Source organism: Marmota flaviventris, chromosome 10 (genome assembly GCF_047511675.1).
Source record: "Marmota flaviventris isolate mMarFla1 chromosome 10, mMarFla1.hap1, whole genome shotgun sequence".
In the NCBI taxonomy this organism is placed as follows: Eukaryota; Metazoa; Chordata; class Mammalia; order Rodentia; family Sciuridae; genus Marmota; species Marmota flaviventris.
In genome coordinates this window covers 55,788,398-55,814,748 of record NC_092507.1, presented here as the reverse complement: position 1 = coordinate 55,814,748, position 26,351 = coordinate 55,788,398, and positions in this window count along the sequence as shown.

Genomic DNA, 26,351 nt, shown 5'->3' with positions numbered 1-26,351 from the left:
GTTATCAGCTATGGAGTTGTGCAAATCCTAAACAGAGACAGAAAGTGATAAGCACTAGGAGAGAATCAGAATGTCCTGAGGAGTTCCGATGCAGGAAGAATAACATTTGGGAGACAACAAGAGTGATTTTCATGGAAGGAGACCATTGTATAAGAACTCTGTGTGTAGAGCTTTGAAACTGATTAGACAAAAGAATCGCCCAAGAGGAATCTGAAATGAAGGGGAAAAAGAGAGTGACTACATCTAAGACTGATCAGAAATGGAAGACTCCCAACTGGTGAAATGACCTTTTTAAAAGAGTGTGCAAAGATTTTTAAGTTTGGAACCAAAGGGAGAGAGCTTGAAAAGTGGCCAATAACATCTAGGTGGTAAAGAGAAATGTACTTCTAAATTCAGGGAACATTTTCTGCTCAGCCTGAATGCTTGGAGCCATCTCATGGGCAAGGATAATATAAAAGCTTGATACAGCTGCTTCCAGAATAGATTTGGAGAGAATCTAAATCAACACATATAGTAGAGTTAGAACAACTAAGGAAACTGGAAACCTGAGCTTTTGGAAGTAGGTCCAACTGCTAGGAGTATTAGGGTGGCAGTTATAGCAAGCAAAGTGACTGCGTTTTAGAAACTGATATGGCTCAGTGTTTAACTGGTTGGTATATTTAATATGAAACACACATGTTATTGAGCATTTCCTGTTAAATCTATATTTTAATATGATTTTATGATGGTTATTTACCCCATTTGTCCAATATTTGCTATTATGATAGGGGACATGCTAATAAGGAATTATCCCATGAAACTAATTTCTTCAAGGAATTAATTAAAATTTGTTCTGATTAAGGTATTGCATACCTATTATCCCACCAAATGTTCTGAGTCATGCTATTTCAAGAGTTAGGTGAGATCATCCCTAAAAAAACAATTGATAATACTTTCAACCATTCAATTCAACCAAAGGCTTTGGGTACAGGAAACACATGTGGCTAAATCTGTGTTTTCTTCCCTGGACTCTAAAAGCCTGTGAAGGGACAAACCATTTCTTGATCCTCCCCAGAAGATAAATATGTTTATCTGAAAACCCACAGACAGCTTCCTCTGTCAGCACCTCCAACAGTTATCACAGTCCTTCCAACAACCTAGCTGGTGAAGCTGATTCAGTGGAGTAGACAGTAAATGCCACAGGAATTCAGAGTAGAGGAACTCACTACCCAGGAAGGTCCCCAAAGGAACTGCATTAGATCTGGTAAGGTTTACACTGAAAGAGAGCAACAGAGGATGCTCCTTTGTCCACTTCAGTGGGAGCCCAGGGAGACGGAGCTGGAGACAAGAACCTCGGAGGTCAGAGGCAGAAGAGTGGAGTCTGCAAGGTATCATGAAGGCCTTGCACCTTTGCACAGAAATGAGAATTCGAGCCTGTGAGATTCCCTAATAGAGAGGAGGAGAAGAAATTCAGGAAAAGAGGACCAAGTCCCTGGGCAAACCTCCTTAAGGGTGAGAGTAGAAGAGAAGTCAGTTCAGTCCAATTCAGAAAAAGGTGATGGGAGAAAAGCCTTATCCAAGTCAGAGCAGTGCTCTGAGTGAAAGACATAAAATGAAGCAGGGGGCTGGGATTATGGCTCAGTGGTAGAGCACTTGCCGGACATGTGTGAGGCCCTGGGTTCGATCCTCAGCACTGCATAGAAATAAATAAATAAATAAAGTAAAAGATCTATTTACAACTAAAAAATATATATTAAAAAAACGAAGCAGTTTTCTGCAAGAGAGTGTCAAGGAGGAAAGTAGATAGGGTTTTTTGGTTTTGTTTTTGTTTTTGTTTTCTTACTTGTAAATCTGAAGTTGAAGAAGACTAAAAAGAAGAGGAGCAGGAGGAGGAAGAAGAAGAAAGAATACATTGGAAGAAGCATGTAGAAAGGAAAATGTGAACAAGGCTCCAGTAAGGTGCTGCACATGCCCTTGGGTCCGCATCTCTCTGCTTCCTCCCTGTTTCCCCCAAGCACTGATTCTCTACCAGACACCTCAGTATAATTCCCTTTTGGGGGGCAAGTCTAAAATAAGCACCTCTCCCACCCTGTGCCATTGCCTCATTAGTGTGATGGGGAAAAATAAATGTACTGAAACACATTTTTCTTGTGGTTGCCAGTTAAATTCTTCCAGGGCTAAATGTACATTCACTTAAGACCCTGAGAAAACTCTACAGACCGGTGACAAGAATTTATCTGAAACAGTGTATGATGCTCCTTCACCCTTCTCCTCTCCCCTTCAATGCACCACCCACATCTATCAGGCCCTGGGGTCTTCCTTGAAGGGAAATATGTTTCCTTTGAGAATTGACCTAGTAGTCAGCAAGAATTATTACTAAGCATGATAGCTGAGGTGTGCACATCTCCCAAGAGGGTGCTCTCCACCTCAGGGACTTGAGAAACCACCTGGGTTCTGTCATTCTGACACAGAAAAGTAAACTTCAGTGATCATCATGGTTGAACGAGGGAGGAAGTGACTGATAGACAGGACTACCCAAAAGCCAGGACAGGAGTCTTAGTTCTTCTACCACAATGGCAGAGCAGGGGCAAATGACATCCTTGCTAACAGGCACTGATTATAATCTGCTCTTTATTGCTAAAGAGGACAAAAATACTACCTTTGCCATTTATTTGAGCTATATAGGACATTCAGTGAATTATATATATATATATATATATATATATATATATATATATATATATATATATATGTATGTATATATATATATATATATATGTTCATCTAATACAACTTTAGGAATTAGACACTATCCTCAAGTCAATTTCATCCAAAGGAGAAAAAAAAAAGAAATTAAATAATACAGAGAAAGCCCTCCATTCTGACCACCCACACTGGCCCTCCTGGGGTTCAGAAGTTTCTCTTTGCATCTATAAATAGGCATTTGATGGCTCTCTCCAAGTCTTTGCCTAGTTTTTCCCTGGTATACACAGCATGGCGTTGACCATATATGCACCTGCCTTCCTGTGGACGCACAAGTCATTCGTCAGAGGAGACAACAAGAATTGGAATTGATGGGCGGAAGGCAATTTGAATTTAAAAAGTTTTATTAGATGTTCCAAATTGTCCTCCAAAAAGGCTTTTTTCGATTTATATCGTCACCAACAGTGTACAAGGTGTAGGTCTTTTGCTACTCCTCAGGAAAACCTGCTGTTATCAATCTTCTTACATTTTGTGCCAATCTCCTATGTGAAAAATGATGTCCTGTTATTATTTTAGTTGATTTTCCCCTGATTACTAGTGAGGCTGAGCGTGTTTTTGAATCTTTTAACACTGGCTATTTTTCTTTCTTCTGTGAATTACCTCGCCAGTTCTCATTTATTTTTATTTGGGGCTATTTGTCCTTGGCTTGTTGATTTATAAGACTTTTTTACATATTCCACATTTGAGATTTGTTCGGTATGCTGTGGATATTTCCTCCCACTCTGTAATTTTCTTTGAGTTTTAGTCTAGGGTATCTTCTTCCATTTCATTTGAATGTATTTATCTTTCCTTTCTGGCTTTTGTATATTGTATTCTGCTGTATTTTATACTTTCATGGTCTTGTTTTTTTTTTCCATTTGACTCTTTCAAACATCTGAAAGATATTAAACATATGTGCCAAGCCCTTTCTTCTTACCTCTATACACAATGTATGATGAACAGAATACTAATTATAGAGCTGAACCCCAAAACAAGACAGTCGGGTGAAAATGGCCATTCTTCCATCTGAGAGTATGTTGCTAGGAGGTGCTGTCTGTTTCCTTGGCTATGTATGTACAGCAACTAGACAGCTCAGAAAGATCAAATTATTTTCAATTTTTTTTCAAGGTGAACCCTGAAAGGAATATTTTTCAGTGCACCTTAGTATTCTGAGCTATTAGTAGGATATTAATAATTATCACATATCAAAATGAATTTTGTAGTCACTTGTAATTGGAAGAAACATGGTTAAACAATTTTAATGGCCTTTGGTGGGTAGGAACAGCTCAATTAGGGAACGTCTACTTTGATCATAGGCGACAAATAGTCTTCAGATGGAAGTTTACAGTATATTGAAAAATTCAAGGGACGATTTAGTTCAGAGCCAAGATTCTCAGACGTGGCTGCATTTTGTTATGTCCAGGGAGCATAGGAAAAAGGGGGTGGGATAGGCATTGATTCAAGTCTCTCAGCTCCAGAGATTGGATTTAATTACTCCAAGGGGTGGTTTGGGCATGGGGATTTCTAAAAAATATCCCCCAGGGATCCTAATGTGCAGCCCAGGTGGAGGACCACCAATTAGTTCAATAGCTTTGTTTGGACAGGGAGACAAACATCTAAAAGGTAGTGATGCATCACAGGCAGCTTGGAGAATAACAGGGACCAAACAGATGTCTGGAATCCCAGGCCTGGCCTTTCCCTTCACTCTGTGCTGCCTTCCTGCAACACATCACAAGGTTATAGGGTTCAACCTGGAGCATGCGCTTCAGGCATTGGCTTTGTCAAAGAAAGACCACCCTTATGATGGGGGAAATATGTTCAAAGACCCTCAGGGGATGCCTGCAGCTGCAGATAGTACCAAACCCTGGATATATTCTGTTTCTTCTTATGCATACTTACCAATGATAGCATTTAATTTATAAACTAGGCACAGTAAGAGATTAACAGGGATAATTTACCATACATTGCAGCGACCTCAGCATACTTTTTTTTTTTTTTTTTTTTTTTGTCTACTGATTAAGAAGTTTCACTTAAAGAAAGAACTTCACAACTTCTCTTTGGCAAATCTGAATTGCCAGCATCACTACTCTTGGATTTTAGGGACATCAAGGAATATAAAGGCAAGTTGAACACAAGCACTACATACCACAACAATCAATATGGTAATTGAGATGGCTTCTAAGTGACTAATAAGTGGTGGTATATACCGTGCAGATACCCAGGACAAAGTGATGATTCATATGAGGGACATGAAAGGGAGTTGATTAAGATTTCATCACATTGCTCAGAATTTAACACTTATAATTTTTTTTTATTTCTGGAATTTTCCATTTATTATGTTTAGACCATGGTAGACTGTAGTAACTGAAGCCTTGGAAATTGGAACCTTGGTTAGGGGGATACTACTACATATCATGTGCTTGTTGTTTCTGAATGTCTTCAGTTTCCTTGTCTGTAAAAGGAGCTGATCATATTCCTTCTTCCTCATCTCAGAATTATTCTGAGAATTGAATGAGCTAATGCATATGGAAGTGTTTTGGAAAATGTGCATTGTGCAAATGGAAATTAGAGTGGGCAGGTAAAGGCAGGAAATAGGACTAACACAGTGCTCTGTTCATAAAAGAGGTTCGGGAGATGTTTATTGACAATAACTTATGATGGGAATAAAAAGCAGCTGCTCTTACATAACGGTTTCTTCACAAACACACCTGGAATCCCTGGCGTCGCAGGCAGGCTGTCAGCATCACTTCCCTCAGGGAATCCTTGATTACGGTTACCATATTTCCAGCTCCAGGCATTCAGAACATAAATCTCATGTAATTAACATTTACATGCATATGCATGAAAATTTATATACTTTTGCATGCTGTGTTCAATAGTCTAGAGGTTAATAGAGTAGTGCACCCTCCGGTAGTCACACTGTGGCGTCTTTTTCCCTGGTACAGCCCCTATTATACCTCTATTGTCAGAGCCCAGAGAGACTGGACACATAGAAGGAGCTGAGAGAAGTAGCAGCCAAGGAGGAAGAATTCCAGTACCCAAACCCAAGGGCTCATCCCTGCTGAGAGCCAAGGAGTGTGGGGTCCTGGGGCTCTCCTGGACAGTCATGAAATGGTCACTGTTCCTGCACAGACTTGGAAACCTTTAGGGCTCTGAGAAACCAACCAGTTCTGTGCCTGGAGACCAGATCACTGCTTAGCCACAGAAGGAATTTAGAGAAGTCTGAAAGAGGCATAAATGGTCACCACAGACTATTCCCTCAGCAACAGGGTCTCACTGACAGCCCCAGACAGTCTGTGTCATTCATAATTAATTTATGAATGACATAATTACTGTGCCTAGTTTGTAAATTAATTTGGGTGCTGGGGACACAACAGCGAACATATAGAACCCATTCTGGTACCTGCAGAAAACACAGTTGCATGGACGATATAGATGAAAAACAAGTCAGTGGAAGAGCAAAAGAAACACATTTTGCAATATCATTAAAAAAGCAACCAAGGGGCAGGAAAAGGTGGATGGGTGGAGGTAAGAGGTCATATATTTTAATGAGTATGGCTGGAGGGAGCCTGGTGAGACTTGAGGAGAAGCCCAGCAGAAAAGCAGATGTGAGGAACATAAGCGGAGGCTGATTGTACCAGCCACAAGTAGGTGTGATGTCTAGATGTTTGGGGTGATGGTCCCAGTAATGTTCAAAATAACTAACACCTGGCATGGGTGATCTGGTTTTGTGGAGCCCAAAAGCTTACATAACTTGGGGGCTTTATTTAAGAAAACAAAATTTTCAATGTCATCTCACTGCTTTAAAATAATATCTGACATAGCCTTATAAACATGGGGCTAGGGTCTTTAAAAGGTGGTCTGCAAGTGAGGAATCACGAAGCTTCCTCTTCATCAGCTTCACAGTAAATCCACCTTTGAAGACATTTAGATGTGCCAGGTCTTGTGCCAGTCGTAAACCCTGCTACTGCTATCTTGGAATGTCCCAGCTAAATCTCAGCAATGTAGGAAAAATAGCGAGGTTTCTTGAGGTAGAATACCTTGGAAGGAATGAGGCAAAAGTATTAGGGATAGTTGAAAAGGATTGGGGACAATGATGGCCTCCAAATCTAAGTTGCAGAAGTTAGATTTTATATTTATATGTATATTTAACATATCAAAAAATAAAAAAACATGCAGAAGGAGGAAAAATGATGGATGCATCAATGAACTAGAGATCTTGTAGAAGTCCTAGAATTTTTTAAGTGGGGGTGCCAGAGAAAATGAGCTGAAAAGATTGCGGAATGGTAGGAGAGTGGGTTCTGAGATCTGTATACTAGAAGTGGTTCATTTTCTGTTGCTGATCAGGTGTAGAAAGTGACCAGGAGGTGGGCAGCAGGTGTGGCATGGAGGAAATGTCACTGGAATGGAGGACTGGGGTGTGGGATGGCTCACCCATGTGAAAACTTCAGCCACAAATAACACCATCACAGTTGGGTAGAAGGCAGACGGTGAGGGTTGTTTTTAATCAAAGAGGAGCACTCCCCATTGTGTAAGAAACACCTATAGCTCTCATTTCCTCAGTCACTAGGTGGGCTGTACAGAATCTGGAAAGAAAAACGTACACAGCGTCTTATTCTTCTCCCAGTGGGAGATTCTGCTGCTGGTGTTAAAATCACAAGCAGATGCTACTGCAGCTGTCTGGGACTTGTCTGAACCCATGGTTAGTTATAAAGTTATAAATGCTGTACTTTTACTTTCCTTTCAAATGGCCACAATCTCTATAGACAAAGGTGTCATTAAAAGGGAGAGGGAAATGCATAGTAATAACAAATAATGTCACCACAAGGGTCCAAGGAAGCCTCCAAGGACAGAGACCTCTACTTGGACCTTCCAGATTCTTGATCAAGTAGCAGAGTAAGAGATTCATTATAAAGAGAAAAGTAGTACACACTTAGAACAAAGGTGTGGTGGTCTCAGAGAGACACTGAGTCGCCTCCTTGGTCGGGGATTTTAACATTCATGGACAGCAGTGAGGAGACAGAACTGGAGGCGGAGTCAGGGTGGGGTTACGCAAGCATGTCAATCTTCCTTGCACTTGCGCATTGCCCTCATATGTTCAAATCCTGCTTCTTCTGCATATCTCATTAGCGTTTTAAGTCTCCACCCAGGCGCGTGTGTCTTACTATTATAATAAGGCTAGGGTCATTTTTTGGACACAAGTCTTTGACGTATATACTCCCTAAAGGAGTGGTTCCTCCAGATGCCCCGTGGTTACCAGTATCTTGAGGTTTTGTTGCTTTCTCAGTTGATCAGCAAACTGCGGGCGAGGATGTGGGTGCAAGGACACGGGCTGGTTGCTCAAGAGTTGTTTGTTCTGATTCCAATGGTTTATAGACATTTCTTCTTTGAAACTCAGTGTTCTCTTTATATCCCTCAACTCCTATATTCATACTTCACAATATGTATCAGTTTTTGTTTTGTAAAAGCTGCTCACATTTGTTATCTCGTTTGAATCCCAGAAGGAACCATAAAACAGCATTACCCCATATAAGATAGGAAGAAATTGTCTTCAAGGAGAGACTTGAAGTCAAGGGTAAAATGTTTTATTTCATATGCGGAAACTAAGGCATTGGGGCGGTGAGGCTAAAAAAAAGGGGGGGGGGGGTCTCATGAAAATAGAAGGAAGACCATACCATTGGAGCAGAGGAAGGTGGATGGGAGGGCATGGAAGTACTGGGGAATGAAATCTATCAACTTATGCCTTGTCCATATATAAATAAATCAGAATGAATCATACACACACACACACACACACACACCTACAACCCTATATAATGCACTTAGTAAAATAATAATAATAATAATAATAATAGAAGGGAGATCAGGAGAATAAAGCAAGCAGATTAGGGGAGAGAGAGTGGGAGGTAAAGGGAAGGTACTGGGGAATGAGATGGATCAAATGAATATTATCTGCATGAATGGTTATGGCAAAATGAACCCCATTATTATAATTATAATGCACCAAGAAAAAAAAAGTTCTAGAATAGAAAAATGAACTCCAAAGAATTTTTAAAAAGAAAGAAAGACTGGAGCTGAGGTGTCCAAGGCTGTTCTGACTCCTTTTCCAGTGCTCTCTCTATCCTATGGTGTGCTTCCCTGGTTGTTGTTGGGTTTTTTGTTGTTGTTGTTGTTGTTTGTTTGTTTTTTCTTTTATGCAACAGTCATCAACTCAGCTACTTTTCTCAGACTGTTTGTCCCTTATGTCACAAGCCTGTTGGTCTCAGAGCAGAGGGGCAAACTAGAGAGCATTAGGACTGTGGCATCAGACCCATGGAAATTTGCTTCCTTCCAACTGAAGTTTGCTCATTAAGGGGATCCTGGTGGTCATGAAGGTCATCAAGCCCTTTGAAAAAAAGACTCTAAGCTATTAGTATTCCTTGTTAATTGGGCTGAGTAGTAATTTGAGCAGTTTCTAATTTACCAACTTAATTTGTGAGGGTCTATCCACAGGTGTGGATACACATACACCCCAGACAGCACAAAGAACAAATTCCTAAGCTGCCTTGTCTCTGCATTTGTGCACATAAATGCCATCATCTGAGTGGACTTCATATCAACACTGCATGTCTCAACCTCATGTCCCAGCTTAACTACCCAACTCTGAAGTGATCTTGATATTTTCCTGGCCAGAAATAAACTTTTCCTCTTCTGAACTCCTTGTTGCCCTCCTCACACCTCACTGAAGTTACTTTCTATCTTGAGGCAGTGGAAGTTGGAAAATAATCAGACTTCCCTGCTATTAGAGAGAATATGATACTTCAAGGCTAGAGAACATGTATTATTCATATTTGTATATCTCCCAGCATGATCATAAATACAGACATGAACAAGCTTTTTCAACAACCTCCAAAGAGGGACTGTTCATTCATCCAGTCCATCAGTCTGCACTCCAAATTTTTATTTGAGGCATCCAGAAGCACTGACTATGGAGGTCTTATTCTAAGATAAGGATGGCTGGATTGCAATTGTGGAGATGAGAAGTTAAGTCACAGAGTGAATGAGATCCTCTCAGGACATAGAATTAGTAAGAAGTGAGGTCCAAGCCTCAGGCAAACAAAGGGAGAAAAAACAAAGAGGAACTTCTGAGAAGGAATAAGCAGGATGCAGAAGGAGAACCAGAGTAGAGCAGTCTTAGGAGCCAGGAAGGAGTGGTGGACAGTATCCGCCTTCAAAAGGACCAAATAAGATCTTGCCTAAAAGTGTCTATGGGAGGGCTGGAGTTGTAGCTCAGCGGCAGAGTGCTTGCCTAGCACTTGTGGGGCACTGGGTTTGATCCTTAGCAATACATAAAAATAAATAAATAAAATAAAGGTATCATGTCCATCTACAACTAAAAAAAAATATTTTTTAAAAAGTGCCTATGGGATTTTATAACAGGATGTGATGTTCTTTGCCACAGTAGATTGTGTGAAGTGGTGATCAACTATACCCTTGCCTGGGACTGAGGAGGTACCCAGGAGGTGGGACTTGCAGTGCTAAAACTGGGAAAGCTCTGAGCAAGTGAATGAATTGGTCACCCAAAATGAGGGTTACAAACAAGAATCAAACTCCAGGATTGAAGAGTGACTTGAGGGAGGAAGTAGCAGCAGAAAGTGGAGAACACTGAATAGATTCACAGCAAAATTGAGTCAAAAAAGGGAGGGTTCCTATAGACTTCCTGTCCTTCACATGCACAGACCCCTGCTCTCATCCTGCACCAGAGAGGTATGTTTGTTATATTCATTGAACCCACACTGACATGCCATTACCACTCAAACACATTAGGTTATATTCGGGTTCACTCTTATACATTCTGCGGGTTTTGACAAATGTATTTTGTCACCATTACAGTGTCATGGAGTAGTTTTGCTGCCCTAAAAATGCTTTGTGCTCGTCTTTCTCTCCCTCAACCCCTGGAAATTTCTGTGTTTTTTTTTTAATAACTTTCTCCGTAGTGTTGCCTTTTCTACAATGTTATATAGATGGAATCATATAGTATGGAGACTTTTCAGATACGTGACTCTTTTGTGTGTGTATGTATGTGTGTGGTAATGGGGATTGAATCCAGAGGAGCTCCCCCACTGAGCTACATTCCCAGTCCTTTTTCTTTTTTTTAAGACAGGGTCTCACCAAGTTGCTCAGACTGGCTTTGAACTTGCTGTCCTCCAGCCTCAGTGTCCTGAGTCACTAGGGTTACAGGCAGCACCATACCTGGCTCTGTGTCTCTTTTTAATAGCAAGAAAAACATAACCAGATACCTCCATCAGACTTCTGTTCACACTTTGCTTGGCAGAACTCAGTCCCATAGCCACCCCTAAAGAAACCCACAGGGGTTGGTTGTGCGTGTTAAATAATCACAATTCTGAAGCTAGAGCTTGGCCTCCCCCATGCCTCTATAAGTAATAGCTGCCAAGACTACCCTTAGGGTTTTCTTGATTCATCTTCAAGAAACTTGCAGTAATAAACACTTTGTTCAGTTTGTGCTGCCTTCTCTCTACAGACATCGGTTTAACACCATATGGTTGGTTTTGTCATAGTAGCTGAGAAGATGACCATGAATACAGTGCTCAGATGACAGGGAGCCAGAACCGGTGTCTGGCTGTGGTTCTGCATCTGCCATCTGCGTGATGTTGCCTGTGGTGCTTATCTACTCCTGGGCCAGCATTATTCTAAAGGCTGGAAAACAACTATAATGGAAATTATAGATATTTATCTATATTAATTTTATCTCAATAGCAAATGCAAAGTTTCTGGATCAGGGATCAGACCAATTATTTACTTACAGCAATAACATTACTGATTCCCCATGCTCCGTTTACCCCCGTGTGATGATGTGAGAAGGACAGATGTTCACATTGCTTACAGAGGCAGGGAGTCTGTCCCATAGGAAGGGACACCTAAATTTTGAACGTGAGAGTTTATGTAGGATCTGCTGCCTGGCTGCCCCCTCCCCACCACAGAGAGGTAGAGAACCTTTGCTCTCTCACACAAACAAGCCCTCTCTGGGAAGAGTGGGGAAGTTCCCCCACATATTTACAACCCTTCAAAATGTAAACACATAGCTCCAGGGCAGAGGAACCTCTAAATCTGTCTGAGGTTATGAACTGACTCTAACTTCCAAAGCTTGTTTGCTGTTTGCTCATATTTTGCCAGGAATTTTTGCTCATGAAGTTAGCGTGACATCCAGAGCATCTTCAAACTTGGCCACAATCAGCATCCCCTGCTCCACAGCCCACTGTTCCCTTTTCCTTTCACACCCTGTTTTCTTCCACATCTCAGCCACCCTGGACTCCACTATCCTTGGGCACCAAGGGCACCTCCATATCTCTGGGCCTTTCTCCACTTTATCTCCCTTCTAAGAATGTTCTTGACTGAAAAAAACCAAAAGCCTAATGGAATTCTTCTATTATGCCTTCAGGCAGAGCATGCACCCTTCTATATAGACTTCCCTGATGCTTTATTGGGGTCCCACTTTGCTCCCACCATGTTCTCTTCGCTTTCTAGCAGATAGCCACACACCACCTGTCTCCTTCCTGGCAGACTGGGATTTTGTCTAATTCATATGTATCCTTTCGGGGTCGAGCACAAGGCCTGGCTAATAACATAAACGTGTTGAATTGAGCTCAATTGTTTGTGCAAGCTTAAGGAAGAAAAGTCTGGAACGGGAGTGGGCATGAACTTCATAGGATAAAATTCTCTTGATTCCCCAGAATTTTTAAACATTTCAGATACCACTGAGTTGGAACCCCTGCCTTCCTTGGGGCCCATTGCTGTCCCTCTCCTTCTCCTACCCCCCCCCCCATCTCTGGTTTTCCTGCTGCCCCTCCTCCACTTGGCCAGTGACTATGGTGTTTGCCTCTTTCCCCTCTGCCTTGCTGGATGGTACTGAGCAGAGGAAGGAAGGTGACCTTCCCTGGAATTGTCTCCATGGTGACCAGGAATATAGCAGCCAGTCTTCCAGCTGCAAGCAGGAGAATGAAGCAGAGTTTCTGGCCCGCTTTCCTCTCTTTCTGGAGTAAAATTTGTGCCTGATATTATGGAAGCAAAGAACTCAGGGCTGGTGGTTGCTCCTCGAGTATGCAGACGATTTCTCTCGTACTTTACCTTTTCCCTGTCATCTCTGATAGTTGCCCATCTCTCCCCAGAGATACATTTCCTATGGAGTAAAGATTGGGTTTACCCAAAGGGCAGAAAGCAAAATTATGAAAACTCTTACACTATTTGACCAACTGATGGAATTCGTTTGCAAGGGCACCATAAGGAGATACTGAGATAGAGCCTGTTTTTAGCACAGGCTTCTGGACATGGGCATTTCCCTTCTTGAATATGGTGATGATCATCCTTGTCCTTACCTGGGCTGTAACAATTTCCCTCCCTAGCCCTTATTTTCTAGCTTCCTGGCCATGTGGCCCATCCTTCTTGTAATTTGTAACTGCTATATTCAGACAGACCCTCTGGACAGCTTTGAAAATAGATCTCCCATCCATTCCTCCTGCCCCCACATTCTTTTGCCAAGATACCCACTAACATACTCAGTTTTAGGGCTTCCCCCAAAGCATAGCATCTACCTATGCCATCCAATGTGGTTCCCACTAGCTATATATTGTTATTTAAATTTAAATAATCTAAATAAAATAAAATAAAAAATTGATACTAATAACATCTCAAGTGCATAGGAGCCACACATGGCCATGGGCCGCACATTGGTCAGTGTGGGTTTAGAATAGAGTGCAGATCCAGTTTTGCTCTGTCCCTTCCAAGTGATCTGAGATGTGCCATTTCACCACTTACATCTCAATTTTAACAAAAGGAAACTCATTCAAATGGTTTGATGTGTAAGAGTTTTTACAATCTTGCCTCCTACCTTACCTAGGTTTCTCTGAAGATTAAATGAGGTAATTATGTGAAAGTGCTTTATGAACTATAACAAATTACAAGGAGTCAAATTGTGATTTACAGACTGTGTAAATTGTATGTAAGGTGTTTGGAGGCATCCAGATTATTTCTTTCTCGGATACCATCACAAGAACACTATGATCCTCTGCATCATGTAAATACCCATAGTCCTCAGGGTAAAAACTAAAAGGACAAAGACAATTAAGTGTGCTACTATCAACTTATACTTCCAATCGCAAGTGGGAATGAATTTTGATAACTAAGTGAGTTTCTAGCACAGGTTTTCTTATATTACAAATAGATTACAATGTCCTATGTCACAAACTTGTGTTGAAAAGCATAAAAACGCTTTGCATGTGCTTTAAAAACACTGCACTGGTTTTTCTCCCTTCTTGGCATAGTTTGGTGCTTTGTTCACCTCATAAAAAAATACGTGCATATCAAATTCCCCTCCTTTGTCAGCCTGGGAGGGAAAGTAGGAACATGGAAACCAAGCAGTAGTTCCCTGGCTGTACCTGTGGTTTCTGAGATTAGGAGACTGTAAAGGGGCTTGAGCAGACACCTCCATCTGCTCACATCCCAGGTCTCTGGGCCACTGTGCTTTTCTGTCACTGTGCTTCTCCTTGCAACATTCATAGTTGAAGTCCAGATTGAGGCATCTCTCGCACACCTATCAATGACTTCCAGGATCACTGGTGCCTATATTGCAGCTCCTAGGAGGTGACCAGGAAAGTCTGGTTCTCTGACCAGGCTCTTGCGGCTCCATCCTTCTACAATGAGTCAAGTGGAGAAACACTTCTCAAATAAAAATCAATTATATTCTTGTTTCCACTTCCTTTTCCAGGTCTTAGGCAAAAATTCCTAGAGGAAAGAACAGAACAAACTGAAGCATGAGTAGGAAACCTACTTTTTGCCCAATCATGATCCTCTGTTTATACTCAAGTATGCCTCCTTAAACAAGTTTCTCCTCTTAAGTGCTCTGGTGGACAAGGCCCACATGGACATATCCCTCCTATTCCACTATGCAAACAAGCATCCATATATTTTAATATCTTGCTCACATTTTAGAACACTGAATATAAGCTCATCATGGCTCACCTATCCTAAGTACACACCTTCAGCCAAAGCAGATATCATAAGAGCCGAGATGTGGTGCCTTTGGAAGAGTCTGCCATTCTCCACCTCCTGGAGGTAGAGGCATTATAGCATAGTGTTTAAGACGCTGGACTTCAGAGTTGGGATGCCTGCATTCACATTTCAACTCAACCTTGAACAAGCTTCTTCAACCCCTTTAGTGTCCGTATTCCTATCTATAACATGGAGCTATAATATATATTTCAGAGTGTTGTTGTGAAGAAATCAGAATTGTTTATAATCTGGATCATAGACCAACTAATTTTTTTTTTAATTTTTTATTGTTGGTTGTTCAAAACATTACATAGTTCTTGACATATCATATTTCACACTTTGATTCAAGTGGGTTATGAACTCCCATTTTTACCCCGTTAGACCAACTAATTTTGAAGTATTCAAATTATTCAGAGTTTGTCCTCTAGGATTAAATTAGAAATAATTAATAAAGGTTACTTGCTTGGAGATTAGATCATTCATGTATCAAATAAAGTTTTCAAGCTTTGTTGACCTGATTTTTCTCTGTGCATTTATATCCTTTAGTTATCAGTGAAAATTTCTGGGAGAAAAAAAAAAACAAGCTTCCCAAGCAGGAAAGCTAATTGAGTGCAATCTAAATGAGAAGTATCCCTTAATCATCGCATGCAAAACAAACTGAATGATACAGGACACTCAGAATTATGAAGCTGGGCCTCTTTTATCATGTGGGAGAATGTGTTCACAATAAACATGAGATTCACACATCTTAACACATACATTTGCACAAACACACAACTAAGTGAATTGCTTTCCAAGGAAGCAAACACATTTTGTAGATTTCTGAAAAAGAAGTCTTAGAAGCAAGTCACAGTCTATTTCCTTTATCCTTTTCTGTACAATAAACACAGGAATCATAAGAGGGAAAAACTGGAGATTAAAGATGCTATTTCTGAGAAGCAGAATTTACAGGCCAGAGGCCCCTGGGGAGAAGAAAGGATGTTATCTGACTCACTAGCGTTCTTATTGGGAGGACCGTGTAAATTTTCCCAGCTTGCTAAACAATTTGCACTTGGCTGGAACCAGGACATTCTGTATTTGCACTCATGCCTAGCATTTCCATTACCACATACGCCGAAGATACATCTCCTAGGAAACAGAAGAGATTGATGATGAAAATGTGAGTCATCACTCAGGGTTATGAATTAAGCAAGCCTTTTCCACTCAACAAACATTTATAGAGCAACTATATTTAGTGAGACACTGGGCTGGGGCAACAGTGCCACTAAATGTAAACATCCAGATGGCTTGTTATACAGAAAGCATTGGATCGATTTCACAGACAGGCGGTCCAAGAAGTGAACAATGGACATGGAGTTGAAGGTTAGTTTCCTAGTTCAGCTCTGACACACCCTCACTGTGCATCAGCAAATAAGTTTATTAACCTTGCTCATTGCCACACAAGGAAAGCAAGAGTAGATCATGCCTAATCCACTCCCCACCATTTTCAGTAAGATAAAGAATGTGAGAGTTGTTTTAATAGGAGTTGAGGAAGCTCTTTGTGCAATACTGTGGGGCAATCTCCAAGAAAGTATTGTTAATTGTTTTTAGAAAAGGTAAATAAAAATGCTTCCAACTTTAAAAAGAGAGAGAGAGAAATAATGCATGTGTGTGTGTGTGTGTGTGTGTGTGTGTGTGTGTAGCGTTCGGTGCACAGAATATGTTTGAAGATACACACACACACACACACACACACACAAACAGTACTACCTTCTGAGAAAGGTTACAGTATAGATAACTAATAAAGATAACAGGGAGGTATTTTATCGTATATCATTTTGAAGGTTTAAATTGTGAACCACAGAAGTGATTAACTAGGCGGAAATCATAGTATTCAAATAATTTTAAATATTAAATCAAGTGTTTCAAACATAATAACTTTTCTGTGAATACCAGTGCTCTCAATAGTTTTCTGTAAATATTTGTAAATAGATACTAGTTATTAATATGAAATCAACACATTCATCATGACAGAAAAACTTGCAGAATGACAGGGAATAAAGTCTCAACCCAAAAGGATCAGAGGTCATTGGTACAATGTCAGCTTTCAGAAATGGCAGATAGCAAAAGAAACAGAATTTTGGTTACAGTTCTTTAAGAAATATTAAATACAAATGGCCAACAAATCTATGGAAAAAAAATGTTCAACATCTTTAGCAATCAGGGAAATGAAAATCAAAACTGCATTGAAATTTCATCTAACTCGTTAGAATGATAATCATCAAGAATACAAATAATAAATTCTGGCAAGGACATGGGGAAAAGGAATACTTTTACACTGCTGATAAGATTGTAAATTAGTACAACACTATGGAAATTAGTATAAAGGTTCCTCAAAGACCAGGAATGGCCCAGGGTGGTGGTACATGCCTGTAATCCTAGTGACCCGGGAGGCTGGCTCAAGCTCAAGTTCAACCTCAGCAATTTATCAAATCTCAAAACAACAACAATAAAAAAGTGGGGATGTAGCTCAGTGGTAAAATGCCTTGGGTTTAACCTCCAGTACCGAGAGACAGAGAGAGAGAGAGAGAGAGACTGACTAGGAATGGAACCACCATATGACCCAGATACTCCACTCCTTGGTATTTATCCAAAAGAATTAAAGTTAGCATACCATAGTGATACACGCACACCCATGTTTATAGTAGCGTAATTCACAGTAACCATGTTATATAACCAGCCTAGGTGTCCATGAGTAGATGAATGGAAAAGAAAATGTGGTATATGTACACAATGGAGTTTTATTTAGCCATAAAACAGAATTAAATTATGTCATTTGCAGAAAAACAGATGGAACTTTACAGCATTATGTTAAGCTAAGTAAGCCAGACTTAAAAAGTCAAGGATCTTATGCTTTCTCTCATGTGTGGAAGCTAGAGAGAAAAAAAAAAGGGAAAAAAGTGTGTAGGGGGTGCATCTCATGAAAATAGAAGGCAGACCAGTAGATGAGGGGACTAGAAGGAGGGAGAGTAGAGGGAAAAGGGAGGTACTAAGGAACAAAACTGACCAAATTCTGAAGGATCCGAGTCTCCTCAAAAGTTCCTAAAAGTAACTCCTGCAGAGCTTCAGTGAACCTTCACAGTAGGAAGGAAAGAGGTTAATTTTTGGCCGAGATAGGGATCACCTATTTGGTCTTTATCACTATGCAGAGAGATATAACCAAAGACAAAAGTACTAATACAAGGGTGGAAGAAAAGGCAAAGAGCTGTCATGCATAGACCATTAAAGGGGAAACACAGTAGTCCTTTAAATATAACTGAAGATGTGCACGTGTGTCAGCCCTACCAAAACTAAGCAAAGCCTAAACCTTATGAAGATGGGGTTCCTATGCATGATTGCCTAACCCTGAAGCCCTCTACCAGGAAAGCTCTCTACCTGAAGAACCTCCCCAAGGAAAGCAGGACTCATAGCTCAAACAAGTGTCCTCTGTTTTTTTTGTTTTTTGTTTTTTGTTTTTGGTACCAGGGATTAAATCCAGGGGTGCTTAACCACTGAGCCACATCCCCAGCCCTTTTTATTTTTTATTTATTTTTTTTAATTTAGAGACAGGGTCTCACTATGTTGCTTAGGGCCTTGCTAAGTTGCTGAGGCTGGCTTTGAACTTTCCATCCTCCTGCCTCAGCCTCCCGAGCCTCTGGGATTACAACATGAGCCATTGTGTCCAGCCTCTGTTTAGACAGAACAAGTAAAAGGTTATTTTTTTTTTCTGATCCTAAATATGTTTTTTAGTAATCTATATTCACAGAGCTATTTAAAACAAGAAAGAACCACTACATGATTTGCTTAGTTAGGTATCTTCTGACTTAGACTCCTTTTGTTTTCTGCTTCACAAATTTATGAAGATACTTCTACTTCTAGGCTTAAGCATCTGATGCTTTTTCACCTCTATGTTTCAGTCCTTGTGTAAAGACTAGTTTATCACCAAGCCAAGCAACCTCCAAAGCCATAATTCCCTGAAGATTGAAAAATGGACAAAAGACAGGGAGGAATTAGAACAAGGATTTGGTCTTTTCACTTTGCCTGCCAACGTCCAGTGGGTGGCTAAAAGTAGGATTAATGACTTGGCTTCTCTGCCTCCATTTTGCATCCCTCTCCTTTACTCCAAGTCACCTTAGATTCCAGGATCAAGGACTGCTCTGATAAACATCTTGTGATGAGTTGATGTCCCTCAGGCAATAGCAACTTTCTTATCCCGAGATAATGATGGACAGACCACACCTGATCAAGATCCCCTGCCTTGGCAGCTGTGAAAAGCCTCCAGCTGTGCCAGCTCCCAGCCCTTGCCCTCACTGCCTTTCTGTAAAAGCCTCAGTCATTGTCAGCCCCTGGAAGTTGGGGCTCCAATGTGGACCCCTTGTCTTCCAGGTGTAGCTACAGTAATTCAAGTTCCTTTCCTGCTTTTCAAAAAAAAAGGAGAAGAAAAAAAGAAAGAAATTGACCAACCTATGTGCATATATGAATGTGTCACAGTGAATTCCTCTATTGTGTATAATTATAATGCACCAATAAAAATTAATTTAAAAATAACATAAAGGAAGTCTTTAGCTCCTACACTACCAGCAGTCATGGCCATGATCTTTGAGTAGACATAAACTAAGATCTTCTCTGCTCCCCTATCGAATGAACCCAAAGAAAACAGAAGATATACGTTGGACAGCTGGTTGGCTAAGTTGATGGATCATCCACTCCCGAAGGCTTATCAATTTGAAAGAAAACAGTTCTAGTCCTTACTCGGAAATGAGAATATGGGACTGAGGCTGGCAGTTGGCCAGAATTTTAGTCTTGTAAGCCCTCGAGCTCACCCCTCTCTCCCAAGACCCCTAAAGCACCAAGTGAAAACTTCACAATGTATGAAGAATTTCCTAATGTCCCTAGGACAGACAATAGCAATAATCCAAAAATTCCATCTCCACCCATCATCTCCCTCTTGGTTCCTACCCACTCTTTCACAAGCATTTATTTAGGTCTTCTTTAATTGACTTTGGTGTTGTGTGGTTTTTATTGTATAGGTCTTAGACATGTGTCTTTGAATACATTCTTGAATGTTTTATGCTACTGCAAATGACATGTTTCTTTCATTATCTAAGCATGGAAATTCAATTAATATTTGCACATTAATCTTGTATTCTGCTACCATGGTGAATTCACTTAATGGAGTTAATAAGTGTTTGTTATTGCTGTTGCTACTTTGTAGGTTCCTTTGCATATTTTATACATACAGTCTTGTCATCTGTGAATACAATTTTATTTTTTCTCCTCCAATTTTCCAATTTTGTTTTTTTGTTTTTGTTTTTGTTTTTTACATTTTTATTGCCTAATTGAATTTTCAGCACTTTGAAAATATCATTTGGGTAGGCATTATCTTTAATAAGTCTGCTATCAATCTTTTTTATTTTTTTTTTCTTTTTCTTTTCTTTTTTTAGTACCAGGAATTGAACCAGGGGCACTTACCACTGAGCCACATCCCCGTTTGGCTAAGTTGCTGAGGGCCTTGCTTAATTTTTTTAAGTTGTTGAGGCTAGCTCTGAACTTGAAATCCTCCTGCCTTAGCCCCCAAGCCACTGGTATTACAGGTGTGCACCACTGCACCCGATTCTGCTATCATTCTTATTTCCTATAATATTCTCTGGATTCCTGCAGAATTTTCTCTTCTATTTTTGAGGTTTTTTTTATTCTGATGCATGTAGGTATGTTTTTTCTCCATATTTAATCCTGCGTAGGATAAAATTCATGGATTTGATGAATATTTTTTTCCATTAAATTTGAGGGAAAATGGCCATTTTTTTAACTAATTTTTGTCCCATTTTCTTACTCTTCTTTCTATTTTGAGGACTCTAATTTCACTTTGTTAGAACACTGACCATTGTCCCATACTGACACAGTAGAGATTTTTTTCCTATGTATTATTCTTTCTGTTGTTCATCTTCAAATTCACTGATCCCTTTTTCTGCAGTTCACATTCTGCTGTTAGACCAGTTCAATTTATTCTTTCTTTCAGATGTTGTATCTTCAGTTCTAAAATTTCATTTGGTTTTCCTTCATATTTCAAAAGTGTCTATTTTCTATTTTTTCCTATATATCCTTCCATTCTTTCCTACTTTTTCCAATAGATCTTTAAAGTTCTTGTCAGTTCATTCTAATATGTGGATCACCTGGGAGTCTACTACTAATGATTTTTAAAGTAGCTTATTTTTTTTTTATTGTGTATAGGAGAATAGAGGAAATGGTGTGTTAGTCAGCTTTTCATTACCATAACAAAATACCTGAAATAATTGCTTAAAAGGAGAAAATGTTTATTTTGGCTCACAGATTTGGAGGGTTCAGTCTGTGTCTGTTGGCCCAATTGCTTTTGGGCCTGTAGCAAGGCAAAACCTCATGGCGAAGAGTGCATGCTGGACCAAAGCTGTTCAACTCATGGCAACCAGGAAGCAAAAGAGAGAGGGCATGGAGGGGCCAGGCTTTCAAAATCCCCTTCAAGGGCATGCCCCCAATGTCCTAACTTCCTTCCACTAGCCTCACCTACTAAAGGTCACCCTGGTCTGGGGACCAAGTCTTCAACACATTGCTTTTGGGGGACACTTAGCCAAAGCACTGCCAATGGTTAAGTTGATTTTTCTTTTCCTAGGGAGGCCAAGCTTTCTCCTATGTCTGGAAGCTGAGGTGATGAGCATTCAGCATTTGCTAAGCATCAAGTTTCTCTGGGATGAGGTCTCAACTTTACTACGAGTGAGCTCACCTTGGCTAGCCTAGTCACAAGCTTTACTCCACCTGCAAAAGCAGCTAGGTAACCTCTCCATTGAGAGATGACTGAGGATGCTGTCATTACTGGGCTCAAAGTCTTCGAATTTGAGGAAACAGGATGCAAAGGAAAGAAAGTGAAGCCTGAGGGTGTGAGATTCTTGAAGAGGGTTTTTGGATGGGTTTGTGTGTCTACAGGTAGATGTTCAGGAAGTTGTGATCAGGCAGTGAGAGGTCTCCAAGTAATGACAATGTTAAGGACCAGGTGTGACCATGGAGTGGAATGGAAGTGAAGTTATTGGCATGAAGGAAGACCAGGCAATGGGGGGCTTGTCTGAGTGGGGATATCTGTTCACTCAACTGAACCCAGGGGATCAGCTTGAAGTCTGCTAAGACAACCAAACCAAGAGGAACAACAAGTTCAGCTCCCTTATCAAAAAACAGTCAGGTTATGTGAAAGTTGCTGGAAAGAAATACAAAAGGGCCTGATGGCTGATTAAAACAGGGCAGCCAGAGAGCCATGTTAAGAGAAATGCATGAACCAGAGCCTCAACAAAAATACAGTGAATGAATCTCCAATTAAGTGAATGGAACTGAATGATGTCTGGCCAAACATCCCCGAAGTGAGCAGTGCCTTTTGGGAAGGCGCTAACAAATTAAATTGGACATTTTCTGTTCAGACATCTGCTGAACATGAACAACATTTCAATTAGTGTCGCACAAGAAAGATCATTCCTGTCAAAATAAGTGATTTTTCTATAGCTTTCAGGGATGTGATGCTGAAGAAGAAAAGAACAAACTTGGGACATGAGTGCTGGATATGTTTTTAAAGACATTGTGGTTTTGTATTCACTGGTGCCAGAGAAAGAAATGTAATTTAATGAAATACATAATGTCATCAGCCAGGATAACATATCGACCTGGAGACGAGGGTAAATGGTAGGCAGACTGAATTCCACAGATGATGGCTGGACAATGGGCTATGCTGTATCATCCTGAGACATCTGCCTGATTGGCTCCAAATCCTTGAAGAATCCATGTCTATCTCTGCTTGTTTCCAGGTTACCAGGGGAGGAAGAAGTACCTACTTTGTGGGTTCATGAGTCACTCAGCTGAGGCCCCAGCCCATGAAGATCTCTACCAGACTCTGGTTAGTTCTAATTCTCACTCACCATAGAGACTGCACGCAAGCTTTCACAATATCCTGTGTCCAGGTAAGATTGTATTGGATATATATAACTGAAACCAAAATGGCAGTTGGCTAAAAAATGCTAAAAATTTATTTCTCAACCAGGTCAAAGAAAATCAGAAATTATCATTTCAAGTATACTAAAGAAATACCACAAAGTTATTAAAACCTAAGTATGTATCTTTTTGCTCTGTCATCCTCAGCAGATATCTTGTATCCTCAAGATCACCTCATGATCCAAAATGGCAGCTGGGTGTATCATCCATCATGTCCACATTCTTAGGCAGCAGGAAGATAAAAGGAAACAAGAGCAAAGGGGTAATCATCAAAGCTGAGTTACCCTCCCCTTAGAAAGACTTCTAGGAAGTGCCCGACAACACTTGTGTTGATATCTTACTGACTACCCACGGGATTGCCATCCATTTTTACACAGTTCTTTACAGGAAGAGGTTAAAATGTTAAAACCCATGGTTCCCATGTGGTTTATCTCGTCTCTTTTCATATCAACCTGTGGGAATCATATACTCACTCAGCTCTCTCCTATATGCTAAGCTTAACCTAGGCCTTGGGAATGACATAAGTAATTTCAAACCAAAAAGGAGAGTTTTAGGAAACCCAGTTATAGCAACAGATCCAAGCCATATTCACTAGGCAAGATATGATAGTAATGGAACAGATATATTGGTCTGCATATATTGGAATCTTTATTCATTCCTCTGTTGATTCTTAAGTCAGAGGAAGAGGGATGTGGTCTAATGCCCCCTTAAAGTTCAACAGGCTCGTATGATATGTCAAGATCATTGTATTGTCTCGAGCAACTAATAAAAAATAAAAAGAAAAAAAAAAAGTTCAACAGGCTTCAACCACTGCATTTGTGCCAATTGCTCCCAAGACTCTCTGGGCCAGATTTTTCTTTCAACTGACTGTCTGACTATCTTTCTCACCCGTTCCAAATTCCTCCTATATTATTTTTATTTGGTTAGTTTGTTTTTAAATCTCGAACTTTATGTAAGCATGATTTTGAAGTTACAAAGCATATGACTCAAGATATTGAGGCTCAAAATTATTAAGTATCAGAAAATGACATACTCAATGAAGATTACAAAATGGAGGAATCTCAGGGATAGGAAGATCTTTCAAGTCATTTTCTCCACATTCTTGTCTTGGAAAATGGGGCCAGTACCTGCCAAATTTCAGGAAAAGGAGAATATAAATGGCAGAAGAAAGACAGGAATGGAGCCTCTCCTGAAGAAGATAGTTTCTTGTCCCTTTAGACCCTCTCACCATCCCAGGTCTGCTCCCAGGCCCTTCACACAGTGCTGTGCTGCGTTTTCAACTCCTAGTAAACAATATCTGATATTCTTTACATTCCTTACACTTTCCACTATTTTCCAGGTTGTTCCTGAGCGTGTAACAATTAATGAAAGTACAAATTTTTAAGTACAAAATAACATACACACAGTCCCTTCATTGGCTCCTCGTGGTGATTGATGGATTAAGTCCGTCCTCTGCTTCCTCACCTCCCTTCCTCCTCTGACCTGTCCATACTTCAGAAGTTGGAAAGCTTAGAAACCTGCATTTCTAGACTCCTTCGCAGATAAGGTGCAGATGCAAATTATGTCCCACCAAATAGATGCACGTGTGCAAGATGTAAATGGTAGAAATGGAGCACAGGCCTATGGCCATCCCCTTTGTTTTCTCCTAACCAAAGTTAGAGGTTTTCTACAGCAGGATTGCCGTGTATCCTCCACCTTACTAAGCTAGAAAGCCATTTGTAATAGAGACAGTGGGGATGTGGGCCTCTTGCAATGACCTCTTGATCCTCGGAGTCAAGATTCAGATAATTTGGGGGGGCTGGGTTTGTGGGTCAGCAGTGGAACGCTTGCCTTGCATGTGCGAGGCACTGGGTTCCAGCCCCAGCACCACATAAAAATAAATAAACAAAATAAAGGTATTGTGTCCATCTACAACTAAAATATATATATTTATTTAAAAAAAAAAGATTCATATGGTTCAGTGCAGGGTCCTTGACTGTAGGGTGTTGAGTTCTGTTCTGTAAGAAACATGCTCACCTGTCCAAGCCCAAAGAATGGACCAAGAGACACTAGGAACAGCAAAAAAGAGGGGCTTTACTTTAATATTGGTCTTGCAAGATCAGGTGGCTGGTGGTCACAGACCCACAGTCTGGATACAACTAGTGTTTTATCCCCTAGAGCCCAAGATCCTTCCCCAGTTCTTCATGGCTGAATACTATGGAGTGTACAATCTTCCTGAACATCACCTAGATTTTACTGTCTCCTACAGGGTTGTTTAAAGAAATATATCTTTAGTTGTCCCACCTCCCTTTGTTCTCTGGTGGCAGGAAAGTCCCCTGGGATTGAGTGCCTTTTGGCACATACACAGTTTATTATCTCTGTTGGTCAGGTGGGGGGAGGGCTTCCTTCTCACCTCCTGTTCATCAAGGGACTGTGAATTTTTACACTCTGGTGCTAACTGCTTGGAACTTTTCATTCTGTTCTCCCCTCCAGCTGCCTTTCTTACATCCCAAATCATTTTACTTTTAAAGCTAAATACTGGCTGTATGTGGTGGTGCAGGCCTGTAATCCCAGCAGCTTGGAAGGCTGAGACAGGAGAATTGCAAGTTCAAAGCCAGCCTCAGTAACAGCAAGGCACTAAGCTACTCAGTGAGACCCTGTCTCTAAATAAAATATAAAATAAATAAAGATGTGAGCCACATCTGGGGATGTGGCTCAGTTATTGAGTGCCCCTGACTTCAATCCCTGGTCCAAAAAAAAAGCTAAATACTGTATTCTGAAAATGGACCACCAGGATTGTCTATTTCTCACATGTTCCTTCTCAATATTTCCAGGAGTGGCCTGAGAAGTGGTAACTTCCACAGGGACGAGAAGTTGTTATTCTGGGAGTGAGGCTTTTTCTCCCCCACCCTTCCATTATTTTTACTAACATCTCATTTTCCGCATGAGAATAGTTTTTACATAAGATACCTACAGTGTCTCTCTTTCCTGCATGGACCACTAACTGATACACTATTCCATCCCCAGCACCCACAAGGTTAGGGTGTGAAATTGCTGATATTATAGCCAAGCACCCAGCAATGCCCAAATCCTGCTCAGCTTATCTTCTGTTCTGAAGGAGCTGTCCACAAAAGGAGGAATAAGTAAAATTTAAACTACCATGTATTCCTAGTGTGCACAAGCTTAACACTTGACTGCAGTGCTCCGGTAAAGACTACAATGAAGCCTAGGGCCCTTAATGTCCATCTTAACACTCTAAGGGACTGAGCATAAGCAGGAAGAAAGTTGAGAGAGTAAGCCAACAGAGTCATCTAGAACCTGCCATTGCATCCTGCTGCGAGGAAGGGAAGAGGAAGGTGAGAGACTCATGCATATGAAGACACAGTAAACCAGCCCACTAGTCAGCAGAGCCCAGCCAGCTATGCTGGACTCTGACCACTCCAACTGACTCCTCTCCCCATGGAGGGAACTAAGGAAACAGTTGAGAGAAATGGGTGACCATGGGAAGAGGCCACAGGATACAAAAGAAGGGGCTGGCTGAGCAGAGAAGAGGGACGGAACTATTGAATACCCCTCAGTGAATG